We start from the raw sequence: 13,540 nt of genomic DNA, 5'->3' as shown, positions 1-13,540 counted from the left end.
GTAGTTGAGCTTGGGTAAGTAAATCATTTTTAAAATATTGATCCTCCCCAGGAGATTAAGGGGCAAATTAGCCTAACGGGAACAGTGTTCTTTCAGTTGAGCAACTACTGGAAAAAGGTTGAGGCGCTGAAATGCCTGGGGCTCTCTCGTAATCTTTATACCAAGGTACGTAAATTCTTCCACCCATCTCAATGCCGTCTGGGGTGCCAGCTCTTTCGCCCGCTCATCTAAGGGGAAGAGAACTGATTTGGTCCAATTTATACGTATCCCTGAGAATTGCCCAAATTCATCAAAGGCCTCAAGAGCAGCCTCCAGCGAAGCATTGGCATCTTGCAAGTAAAGCAGGGTGTTGTCAGCGTATAATGATATCTTCTCCTCCAGAGGGCCAATCTTTAATCCCACTATGCGGTTGGATTCCCTGACTAAAATCGCCAGGGGCTCCAAGGCCAATGCAAATAAGCTGGGGGAAAGGGGGCAACCCTGCCGGGTGCCCCTCTGAAGGAGAAAGAAATCCGAAAGGGTATCATTTACTCGAATCCTTGCCCTAGGGGCTTTATACAGCATACGGAGCCATTGCATGAATCTAGGTCCTATTCCAAATCTCCGTAGTACCGCCCACAAATACTCCCACTCAACAGAGTCAAAAGCCTTTTCTGCATCCAGAGAGGCTATGACTCTGGTTCCTCTATTATCGTGGGCGGCAGCCAGATTCAAGAATAAGCGACGGATATTGATATCGGTGCCCTTCCCCGGCATGTAACCAGTCTGCTCAATCTGCACTAGGTCTTCTATCACCTTACCAAGCCTGATAGCCAATATTTTTGACAACAATTTAGCATCAGCATTGATAAGGGAGATAGGCCGGTAAGAGGCGCATTCCTCCGGGTCCTTGCCAGGTTTGGGCACCAAGACCACAATCGCGTCGGATAACGAATCTGGGATAGATCCCAATTCAGCAGACTTCAGCAGCAGAGAAGTAAGCCTAGGTACCAAGAGATCCTGGTATGTAGCGTAGAATTCAATGGGGATGCCGTCTGGTCCGGGGGCCTTTCCAGACTGCATAGCACCCAGTGCCTCCTGCACTTCCTCTAAGGAAATGTCCCTATCCAGCTCCTCGTGCTTCGCAGCTGCCAAGGAGGGGAAGGGAATCCTCTCCAGATACTTGAGGAGCTCATCACCGCTAAAGTCTGCTCTAGATGAATATAAGTTGTGATAAAACTCAAGGAATCTTGCATTAATGTCAGCCGGGGTCGTCAATAGTCGACCATCTAGCGCCCTCAGCCTTCCAATGTGGGTCATATTATTCCTTCCCTTTGCCAACCAGGCCAACAATCTTCCATTCTTATCACTAAATTCAAATACCCTCTGTGCACTATCCAGCATAGATTTTTGAGTTAGCTCAACTCTAAGAAGGGACAGCTCCCTCCAGAAAATCCTGCCAGAGCACATAGTGATTCTGGTCAGAATTTTGTATATACTCCTCTTCCTTCAATTTCACCTGCTTCTCCAGATGTCTCAGAGACTGCACAGATCCACGTTTTTTGGTTGCTATGCGGGCCATGTACTCACCCCTAAGCCAAGACTTAAATGCATCCCACAGTACCAATGGTCCAGTGGACTCATCATTGTTTATCCAAAAATGACATAAAGCCTCAGGTAGCTCTTCCTGGATGTCAGGGTCCATAATCCAGTATTTAGACAACCTCCACACTCTCTCACCCACCACATGGGAGAGTCGGATAGTAACCGATACCGGAGCATGATCCGAGATACCTCTGGAAAGGACCTCGGAGGACTCAATCCTCCGAAGTAGTGCAGAGGAGGCAAAAGCCAAATCAATGTGGGACATGGTCCGGTATGTTGTAGATAGACATGTGAAAGCCTTATCCGACGGGTGAAGATGGTGCCAAACATGTCATGTGGAAGGCGGAAGCCCAATGAGAGAGTCCATGCCGGGGTGGTCCCGAAGCATGAAGTCTGTCAATGTCTCTGGAAGGGGCCAAATTAAAATCACCCATAAATAATACATTTTCAACACTGTACAATGTGACCTTTTGCATAAGTTCGTGAAGGACAGTAACGTCAGCAGGGGGTGGCAGATATATCCCCACTATTACAAAAGGAATTTCTGATATTAAAGCATGTAGGAGAACGTATCTGCCTCCCGGATCCAACTTGACCTCTATAATTTGGAATGGAAGGGATTTATTCACTAATATACTGATTCCCCTTGCATAGTTAGAGTATGGTGCATGATAATGCGCACCTACCCAGGCCTTTTTCAGACTAAGAATGCGAGAGCCAACAAGATGTGTCTCCTGGAGTATACATACTTGTGGGCGGAGCCTCCGCAGGTAGGCAAATACCAGCGAACGCTTGACCGCCAAATTAAGTCCTCTCACATTCCAAGATACCGCCATACACTTAGCCATGAGAGGGGTGCAGCATTAAAAATAAAAATAAAATGTTAAAAGCGACTGGGAACAATGTTTCCAAAGGGGAACTTTTTCCTTCCCGGGACATACTGGAGATCCATAACACACAGATCCCCAAAAAGGTTGAGTTCCGTGTGGTAGGGATAAACCATCATATACTTGCAACTGCAATTTGCATCTACATGACCGAACGCAGAAATAATAAGTAAAAACAACAAAACAAGAAAATAACGTGGGTGCCCAAACATGAGCAGCCCAAACCAACCCCCCCTCCCACCCCATGCACCTCGGGAACATGAGGAGCACCTGGATCCCAAAACACCCATACTACTAAAGTTAGTAACCTAAGTTAGGGTTGTGAGCTTGGGTAGAGACCTCACATCCTCCCCGATAACCAGGGGCTATATGTGGATGTGGTAAGTTCCTTCTTGGAGCTGGTGGGTGGAGTGAAAAACATTCTAAAAATAAAAGGAAAAAAGAAAATAAAAAGCATATGTAAAAAAAAAGAGAATCTCAGCTTACACCTGGTTAAGCAGGGGCACATTCTTAGAGTCTGTTACCAGAGGATGGCATCTTTCTCGATCGGTTCCTCCTCCAAAAAGAGCCGAAGGGATCCATATAAACAGTTCCAGTGTAGTCCCAAACAGAAGGCAAACAACCATTGAGTACTAAAGAATGGCTATAGGAACATATTCTGTGCATCCGGGTCAATTATACAGCCTTCACTGGAGGCCGGTTAAGCAGATTAACAGGAGCAGGTGACATTCTAGCATATCCTTTGCCAGTCACGATTATTGCATCCGGAACACAAGCCCCTGCCGTATGATAATGTTCAAAGCCGGGAGACACACAGGGAAACTCAGTTTAGTAAGGCAGGAGAAACAACTTGGCCGATAACTCAGAGCACAGTCCTTGTAGTGTAATCTTACGGGGGCAGAGTGTCCAACCAGGCCGATGCATCCCTGGGGCTAGTAAAGAAGCGTGCCGTCTCCCCATCAATCACTCTTAATTTGGCCGGGAATAAAATACTATATTTTATACCTTTCTTCCGCAGGGCAGCCTTTACAGCATCAAAGGATCGCCGTTGTCGTTGTGTTTCCATTGTATAATCTGGAAATAGTAGGAGCTTGGTATTCTGAAAGGGTAAATCTCCCGCAGCCCGAGACGCCCTGAGTAACTCATCACGATCCCGAAAGTTTAACAGCCTGAGAATGAAAGTTCTTGAAGGGGCTCCCTCAGGGCCAGGTCTTGGCGGCACCCGGTGGGCTCTTTCAACCGCAAAATAAGGGGAGAGTTGAGCTGCCGGTAACAAGGAGCGCAATAAACCCTCCGTGAACTGAGATGGGGAACGGCCCTCCACTCCCTCCGGCAGCCCCACGATCCTCAAATTGTTCCTGCGGCTCCGGTTCTCGGCATCTTTAGCTCGGTATTTGAATGCCTTAACCTTAGTTTGGAGTGTGCGAATAGAAGCAGCATGGTCAGATACTGTGTCTTCCACCATCCCAACTCTGTTCTCCGCCTCCGTTACTCTGGAGCGGATCTTGTCCAGATCTTGCCGAATCAGGCCGACGTCCAGCTGAACCTCTTCTATTTTTGAAGCCAAGGTGGATTGGCACTAGGTAATGGCAGCTTGACAGGTTGTAATAGCCGCCATGATCTCTGGCAGTCCCGGAGACGCCGATACTGGGTTCGCCTCGTGGTCTGTTTGCGACGCCATATTGCTATGGCGCGCAGGAGATCTTGTGGAGCAGGAGATCGAGACAGTCTCTACCGGGACACCTGGGGGAAACTTCAATTTCTTGCCCCTCTTCTGGTAGCCGGAAGCTTTAGAAGGCATCCAGGGATTACTAAGTCTCTTTTTAGCCAAATAAAAGTAGTAGATACGGATAAATTACCGGATCGCACTCCAGGAGAGCTCAGGAACACGTCCACTCAGTCTTCCATCCCGGCCACGCCCATCATGTTATTAGATTTTTACTCCAGGAGTATATAATGTTTCTCAGTTCTAAAGAAAAAAATACATTAAAATTTTAACTAAACCCATTCGATTTTAGTGGACTAAAATTTACTAGAGATTTTAGTCAACTAAAAATACGACTAAAACGAAATCAACTTAGGTGACTAAAATATGACTAAAACGACATTTTAGTCAAAAGACTATATCTAAAACTTAATTGAAATGTTATGTCAAAATTAACACTCCGTTGGAGACGCTGTACAAATGTTCTGACATTCATACAGCAATCTCCCCCACCAAAGCACTCCAGTCAGCGCTCTCTGCCATTGGCTGAGAGCTCTGGTCCCGAGGTGGTCCGATGCTGGTTTTCCAGCATGCACCATAGCATGTAAGGCAGCCCATAGATGACTTGACTTTTTTTCCTTCCACCATGGGTGGAAGGAAAAAGTCATTTTATTCCCTCCCCATGGGTGGCACTGATGGTTGGCACTGATGGGTGGCAGTGATGGGCATTGATTGGCACTGGTAGGTGACACTGATTGTCACCACTGGTGGGCATTGATGGGTGACACTCGTGGGCATTGATAGGTGGCACTGTGTGGGCACTGGAAGGTGGCACTGGAAAGCGGTATTGGTGGGCACAGATGAGGCGGCTTCGCCTCTTCCTCTTCAGGACCGATTACCGATTTTCTGTTTACATCACGTGATCAGCTGATCACGTGGTACGGGGGCAGGATCAGCCCCTTACTACGATCTGTGATCACCCGAGTCTCATTGATTCGGTGATCCCAGCGCGCGCGTGGAGCGTGCAAAGGGGAGGACGTCTATTGACGGCCTAATAAAAAATAAATTTACACTTTTGTATACAATGCCACGTCCCGATAATTTGGATTAATAAAAAATAAATTTATAGATGATGGACTTTATAGGCATAACACAAGTATGTATTAAAAATGTATTTATTACAAAAATAGAATCAAGACAATTACTTAAAATTTAATAAATTATTCACAAAAATGTGCCTATGAGCATAACCAACGCACCACTTACATACATAAAAAATAATGATCAAAAGATCGGAGGACCAAACAGATCACTCTACAGTATTGAGAAAATTGGAAGAGGTAGTATGTCATATAAAACACCCAGCTCTACATGTTGCACGTATTCAACAGACGCTTCTTCAGGAGCTCATGGCGTATTCTGTGAACAAAAAAATTTGCAATTACTGGTAAGTTAATCACATTTTGTATATTTGTTCAACATTAACATATAATATCATTGCCTCGGTGAGCTCAGTAAGGCCGCACAACCAACTCCAGCTAGTCAAAGTCCCCCCTAGGAAACTTGAATTTGACATGGCGTATAAAGATTATGGGAACAGACGTAACATTTAGATGGTTGGATAGTTGGGCAATATGGGGGAAACTTGTCAACATTATAATTGTAATTATAAACAGGTTCTTACTTACATTAATCAAAAGCAAGAAAGAAAAAAAGAAAAACTTGAGCAGAGAATAATATCCTTAATACTGATGGAAATTCAGGAAAAACGATCTTCAGATCACTTCTAAAAATAGTCTGTATATATAGATATCAAAAATTTCAGTGCTATGTAATTGAAAAAGCCATCACAGAGAAAAAAGGAAAGAATTTTTAATTCTCTCACCTATAAGGCAACCTCACGCCAATCACCAAAGGGTAGATGGTAATGTTTGACACATTCGATAGAAGGTATCCAGGACATCTGATCAGGTACTGGCTAAATCAGTTTGGGGAAGCCTCCCACTACATGAAAGCCCAGTAATCCAAAAATGTATATAGTCCATGATGGATATCTATTTGAAGGGAACGTGACAAAAGGAGAACTTTAGCAGTGCACACAGTCAGAGAATATCTCTGACTGTTAGGCAATGAGTTCAGCTCACAATAATGGCTCCAGCATGAGGCAGTTACCTTATAAAGTAGTATTCCCTGGAGGTCTACGCTCTGAGGACAGCACCGCACGTGGTGGAAACAGCTGTGGGAGACGCCAGCCCAAGGCATCTCTTTGTACGTCTGTCCCAGCAGTGACGTCAGTCTGGCGCTGCCGGATATGACGATCACACACTCGGCTGGGCTCTACTGCGCATGCGCCCAACCTCCGAACCGGCACACCACATCCAATAGGAGTGTGTGTGGGGGGGGTTCTTGGTTTAAATGCAGCCGCAGAGCATAGCAACAGGAAGAGACATGACTATCTCCCTCCAAGAGCTAAAAGTGCCGCTGACAGCCATGATGGCTAAGTAAGGTGGAGCTTTGCGGCCGCATAATACACCACACCACCATGTCAGCAACCAAGCAGGGAATGATTGAAAAATAAAAGGCAGTGAAAAAGAGAAATAAGGGGTCAAAAAAAATTGTATACGGTGATCATAAAGGGGGGAAAAGAAAGGGGGAGACACAAGGAAGGAGGGGAAAGAAACCGGGGGGGGGGGCAGTGCAGCAACCGGATCACAACAGGGCAATATTGCAAAGCCATACATATCAAATAACTAACCAAATAAGATCAAACACGCATAGATCTATAATTCTATAGAACTAATTATTGAATCAGAAAGGAAATAAAGAGGGGAAGTGAAGAGAAAAAGAGAAGGCAATAAAAATCAGAAAAGACGCGCCAGGGAACCAACCTTGGGCCTAGGTTTAATATCCCAGCAAAAACTCATCTCATTTTGTAAATAAAAAAAGAAAAGAGATCATGAAAAATCATTCAAAGATTAGGACCAGTAGGGCCTATCCTAAAGTTGGGGTGTATATCTACAGAAAAGGTCTATACGATTATGTCTTGTTAATGCCCGGAGCATGAATAGCATCCAATTGTTCAATCCATAAGGTTTCTTTTTGCAAAATCCTTTTATCCCCATTGCCTCCTCGTGGGTTTTTGGGGATTACTGCTAGGGCAATAAACGAGACGCATGTCGCATCAAACCTGTGATAGAGATCTAAATGTCTGCTGATCGGAGTCAGCATTTTAACATTTTGTGAATAGTAGACATGATCTTTGATGTGTTGCCAAAACTGTTGGGCTGTCTTCCTGACATAGAAGACTCCACATACACAGGACATTAAATAAACAACCCCCTGTGTATTGCAATCCACTTTAAATTTGGAACAGAATCGTTCTTCATTGGGGAGAGTAAAATTGGTGCCCTGACACAGCCAAGGATAAAATTTACATTTTCCACACGTGTATGCCATTGTTCCTAACGGGAAAAAGTGGAAGGCACATATACAAACTGTTCTAATTCCTACACCGTTGCCCTGATTTGGATGTAAATACCCTCAAATTAAGGCTGAAAGTCTGCTGTTAAAGCACATCTTGTTTGTTTCATTCCAAATCCATTGTGGTGGTGTATGGAGCCAAAAAGATTAGAATTGTGTTGATGTCCCAATATTTATGGACCTGACTGTACAAAGAGATGCCTTGGACTGGCGTCTCCCACAGCTGTTTCCACCACGTGCGGTGCTGTCCTCAGAGCGGAGACCTCCAGGGAATACTACTTTATAAGGTAACTGCCTCATGCTGGAGCCATTATTGTGAGCTAAACTCATTATCTAACAGCCAGAGATATTCTCTGACTGTGTGCACTGCTAAAGTTCTCCTTTTGTCACATTCCCTTCATATATATATCCATCATGGACTATATACATTTTTGGATTACTGGGCTTTCATGTAGTGGGAGGCTTCCCCAAACTGATTTAGCCAGTACCTGATCAGATGTCCTGGATACCTTCTATCGAATGTGTCAAACATCACCATCTACCCTTTGGCGATTGGCATGAGGTTGCCTTATAGGTGAGAAAATGAAAAATTATTTCCTTTTTTCTCTGTGACGGCTTTTTCAATTACATAGCACTGAAATTTTGATATCTATATATACAGAGTATTTTAGAAGTGATCTGAGGATCGTTTTTCCTGAATTTCCATCAGTATTGAGGATATTATTCTCTGCAAGTTTTTCTTTTTTTCTTTCTCGCTTTTGATTGATGTAAGTAAGAACCTGTTTATAATTACAATTATAATTCATGTTGACAAGTTTCCCCCATATTGCCCAACTATCCAACCATCTAAATGTTACGTCTGTTCCCATAATCTTTATACACCATGTCAAATTCAAGTTTCCTAGGGGGGACTTTGACTAGCTGGAGTTGGTTGTGCGGCCTTACTGAGCTCACCGAGGCAATAATATTATATGTTAATGTTGAACAAATATACAGAATGCGATGATCTTAATTGCAAATTTTTCTGTACATAGAATACGCCATGAGCTCCTGAAGAAGCGTCTGTTGAATACGCGCAACATGTAGAGCTGAGTGTTTTATATGACATACTACCTCTTCCAATTTTCTCAATACTGTAGAGTGATCTGTTTGGTCCTCTGATCTTTTGATCATTCTCTTATGTGTATGTAGGTGGTGCGTTGGTTATGCTCATAGGCACATTTTTGTGAATAATTTATGAAATTTTATGTAATTGTCTATTGTAATGATTCTATTTTTGTAATAAATATATTTTTAATGTATACTGTGTTATGCCTATAAAGTCCATCATCTATACATTTATTTTTTATTAATCCAAATTATCGGGATGTGACATTGTATAAAAGTGTCATATCCACAGCACCACTATGTGGTGATACAAACTAATTACGTCTATTGACAGCCTCCCGGCAAAGCACATCCTCGCTGTAGCAGTCATTCGGCCATAGTGTGGACCTGAAGGAGTTAAATAAAGATTTACAAGTTTATTGCTTCTAACTAATCTTAGAGGCGCAGCCTGTTGCTGTTTGATAGAGGAAGCAGAATATTTTATGACTGCAGGTTGTGTGTGTGTGTGTGTTGTTTGTGTTTTTTCTTTTTGTTTTAAAGGAACCTGCTATTTTGAAAAAGCCTTAAGGAACAGCTACAGTACTTGTAAGGCTTAATGTACACAGGACGTTTTACAACCTCTCCTGAACGATTTAACTTGACAGATAGTAACTGACGTTTGAAAACGTCCGTTTTGCCCGTTTACCTGCCGTGTTTAGCCACGTTTTGAGTTTAGAAGCATTTTTTGTCTCTTTTCAAATAGTCAAAAATGTAAAATGCCTGTAAACAAAACGGGGCTAAATGCGAGTTACTGCATTTGCACGCATTTACAAGCTGTTAAAGACTTTGGCATCCGTCCTGAATGTATTTTTTTTTTGCTTTCCAAAAAATGCTTCTAAACTCAACTGCCTATAAATGACTATACCACCCTGTGTACATGTACTGATAAGATAACATAGAGGAGAGTTCAGGGGCAGCTGAAAAAAATGCCCAACTGCTCCTAAACGTCTGTTTACCAGCATCAGTGTACATGAAGCCTTAAAGGTGTTGTAAACCTGTCAAACTTGTGATACTGACCGGCCCCCCAGCCCCCCCATTTTACTCACCTGAGCCCATTCGTTCGCTCAGGAGAGACACACTCTACCTCTCTGCCCGGGGTTCTCGGCTTTTGATTGGATAGATTGATGGCAGCGCAGCCATTGGCTCCCACTGCTGTCAAATCTAATGACGCGGGCATCGGGGGCGGGGCCAAGTCCAGCATTCTGTGTCTATGCATGCAAATGCTGGTCTCAGGAGCGCGCCCGCAAGGTAACCCCCAGGCAGAACGCTTTTCCCAGGGGGTTTACCGATGCGAGGAGAAGCCACGAGTGCCACCGGGGGACCCCAGAAGACGAGGTTCGGGGCCACACTGTGCAAAACGAACTGCACAGTGGAGGTAAGTATGATATGTTTGTTGTTTGAAAAAAACAAAAAACGAGGGTTTACAATCACTTTAAGCTAATAGTTGATTCTGTGCTGCCAAACTCCTATGCATTGAAAAGAAAAGCTGGGTAACTTAAAACAAAAATCAAATCTATTTTAACTTACAAGTCCTCAGTGTTCGTTCACACCAGTGCATTGTGGGAATGGCCGTAAAATTGGGTGCTTTCCTGCAATGCACAAAAATGGCCAGCCTCTTTGCAGTCACACATTGTTACCATTAACTCTTAATGTCACCCCTATGCATCTTGCAAACATGCGTGCCAAATCGCATAGTACTGCAGTACCATGTGTTTTGGTGTGGCACGATCTTTAGAACAGTTTAAACTTTTTGCGCGTTTCGCACACATGGGGCAGCCTTCTGAAATGTGCTGCCCTGTACACAATTTGTGGAAACGTGCAGAAAATAGCACGTTCGGTCACAACTCCATGGTGTGAACTGAGCCTCAGATGTGGTGACTGTATTTTGCTTTCTTTTCTAATGCCAAAAACATCTTCTGCAAATACAGAAAATACTGGTTGATCTTACCAGAAACGTAGTGTCAAGTCACCCTTTGTGAGCTTAACAATAAGCAAACACAACCTTATCTATCTTGTGTAAACTGCTAATCCCATCAGTCCCTTGTAATGAAGATGAACAAAGGCAGGTATGTTTAAAGGTCAGCCTGGTTGGCAACCATGGTGCCCAACATAGACACAGTGGAGTGAATGTGACCACACAGGGAAAGGAAGTGTGTTATCCACAAGATTACTGGATGAAAATAAAGGAAAGAGTCGGAAAAGAGAACTAATGCAGGTACTTTAACTGCTTCCCGTCTGGCATATAGCAGAATGACAGCAGAGCGGGAGCTCTCCCATCTTGGGTAGACATCATAAGACACCCTCCCAGTTGCGCATCTCCTGTAGGCACTAGCAGCCACGCTGCAGCTCGATATGTCACCCACCAGATACAGCGGATGACAGATCATTGTACTGGGCTGACCCCGGTACCATGTTATCGCTGTGACCAACCAACCTTTCATTCATAGCCATTCATTGCGTTCGATTGTAATGATCTCTGACTGTCTGATTCTGACGTTTTGTATATTGTACACACCTATAAAGTGGGGACACACTCACTGTGGGTAGAACAATGCTCATTGCATAATAATGAAATCACTGAGCTGATTACTAACCAGATAGAACTTTATTGGTGCAAACGTTTGTTTGCTAGTTCATAAAGGGAGTTTGTCGATTACTTTCAGTCACTCCTTCCTTTCTGCTGGGTTTAGCTGACTGTTGCTGTGTGCTGGGATCCTTTTACAGTTAAGTCTTTATCATTCCTTTCATTGGTTTTATCAAAGCAGAAGGTCATTGCTTGTGTTGTGAGCTCTGTCAAAATTCTAATTGATTAATTTTTGAAGATTGTTTATTCTTTTTCTGTGTAATTACTATTGTCTTGTTTTGATAATTCTGGTTTCTTTATTGGGTTTTGCTTTTATCATGGTGTGTATTATTTAGGGTATGGATATTCGCTAAGAAATAGGAATGCAATTTTGGCACACGTGCACCAAAGTTGCATGTATTTTTAGGGTTCTGTGTTGTAAACGGTTAAAGTTTGCGTTCATAATGGTGATACTGGTTTGGTTTTCAGTGAGTACTGGTGATACTGGTGTAGTTGTGAGTGGATACTGGTGTTGCTGGTTAAGGCACCCACCTCCGGTGCTGAGGTTCATCTATCTGTTGCAACCAACATAACCGTCTCACTCTACCTTGTTGGATAGTTCATTCATCTTTCATTACAAAAAGTAGCTGGGAAAGGGAGGATGGAGAGGGAAAGTGGTCAATGTGGGCATCTCCAGCAAAAGACAATTTTCCGCAAGCGTTTCAGACGTTGATGTGCGATACCATCCTATTGCCAGCAACTAAAAAAAAACAAAAAACCTTGCAGCGTTTTATTCATCTATTTTATTGTATGTAATATTTCTTTCTTTCTCCGACCTCTAATGGTGGCCATACACATAATGCTCTGATCGAACAGTTCTTCACAGAATCTGGCAATGTAATCCAATCTGTGAGCAATCGAAAAAATTTTTATTTGTAAAGCCGATCGTTTCATCAAAATGAATCTGAATGGTCCAGATGAAAAATCCATAAGTAAATAGATCAGTAAGTGTATTGTGCATTGTATGATCTTTTCAATATTCCGATCTTATTTTTCCTCTCATACAGTAACTCGATTGACAATATGATCATATAAGAAAAGTTTTGCGTAAGACAGCGTTTATGAGATCCAGGTTTGGATTTTTGAAACTACATTAAATTTAGTCATAAAGAAAATGATATGAGAATGTATTAAGATATCCTCTTCGGATTTTTAAATAATTTCAAAAAGTAGGTTTGCTTAAAGGGAAAGTATATTTCAGTGAGCACATTCTGAATTTTTGTTGTAGTTAAATTGATTTTTAATGACTTTCTTCTCTTAGAAATTTGTTGTTCTAGAATTGCTAGTGTATTTAATAAAGAGATTTGTAGACCAGCCAATAGAAGGAACTTTCAGTGGATCAGTGCAATCTATTCCTCTCTGCTTTACAACCATTGAAATGTAAGGTTTTCAGTGTCAGCTGACGCATATACAGTACTTGAACGGTGAGAGGTAAAACACAACCATTGTGCAGAACTGTCAGATCCTGCGTGTGTACAGCAAGTATTGCTGCCCCCGTATATACATACAGTATATAATTACAAACCATCCAATATAACATACGCTGTTTAAAACATTAAGGCCTCGTGCACACTGAGGCTTTTCTAAATGCTTTTCTCCTAGCCGCAAAAACAGTCCTAAGGCGCGTTTAGGTGCGTCAAGTGCTTGGGTATTTATTAATTACAATGGTCAGAATATTAATTTCTTCTGGCCATTGAAATGAAAAAACTCTGAAGCACTAAAAGCACCCCAGCGTGTAATGTCCATTGAGGCTTGTCAGGTGTTTTTTATGCTCAAAAGCTCCTCTCCTGAACGCACAAGTAATGTGTTTTTTTTGTTTTCCTGCCTCTAGACTCCCGTAAATGCCTATAGCAGGTATATGCAATTAGCGGACCTCCCAGCTGTTGCAAAACTACAAGTTCCATCGTGCCTCTGCCTCTGGGTGTCATGCTCGTGGCTGTCAGAGTCTTGCTATGCCACATGGGACTTGCAGTTCTGGAAAAGCTGGAGGTCCGCTAGTTGCATATCCCTGGCCTATAGTGTGCATAGACACATAGGATAACATGGAGGGGAGTTTAGAGGCGGAGGGAAAAAAAATCTCAAAGCCTGTGACAGTGTTTTTGAGTTCAAGTGTAC

General features: G+C 43.0%; 1 protein-coding gene across 4 annotated transcripts in view; it reads left to right on the top strand.

Moving 5' to 3' along the window:
* The window catches only part of ST3GAL6 (ST3 beta-galactoside alpha-2,3-sialyltransferase 6), a 322,642-nt gene that overhangs the window by 106,067 nt on the left and 203,035 nt on the right, over positions 1 to 13,540 (top strand). Inside the window, exon 1 of one of the 4 annotated variants that reach the window (XM_073616976.1) lies at positions 11,200 to 11,525. The exons of the other annotated variants lie outside the window; for them this stretch is intronic. The gene's annotated coding sequence lies outside the window, so the exon portion shown is untranslated. Of the gene's footprint in view, positions 1 to 11,199; positions 11,526 to 13,540 lie in introns of those variants that run through there. 4 annotated transcript variants of the gene reach the window in all.

Source organism: Aquarana catesbeiana, linkage group LG02, assembly GCF_042186555.1.
Source record: "Aquarana catesbeiana isolate 2022-GZ linkage group LG02, ASM4218655v1, whole genome shotgun sequence".
In the NCBI taxonomy this organism is placed as follows: Eukaryota; Metazoa; Chordata; class Amphibia; order Anura; family Ranidae; genus Aquarana; species Aquarana catesbeiana.
The sequence above is the reverse complement of the archived record's forward strand: the minus strand, read 5'-3'. Positions and strand labels throughout refer to the sequence as shown.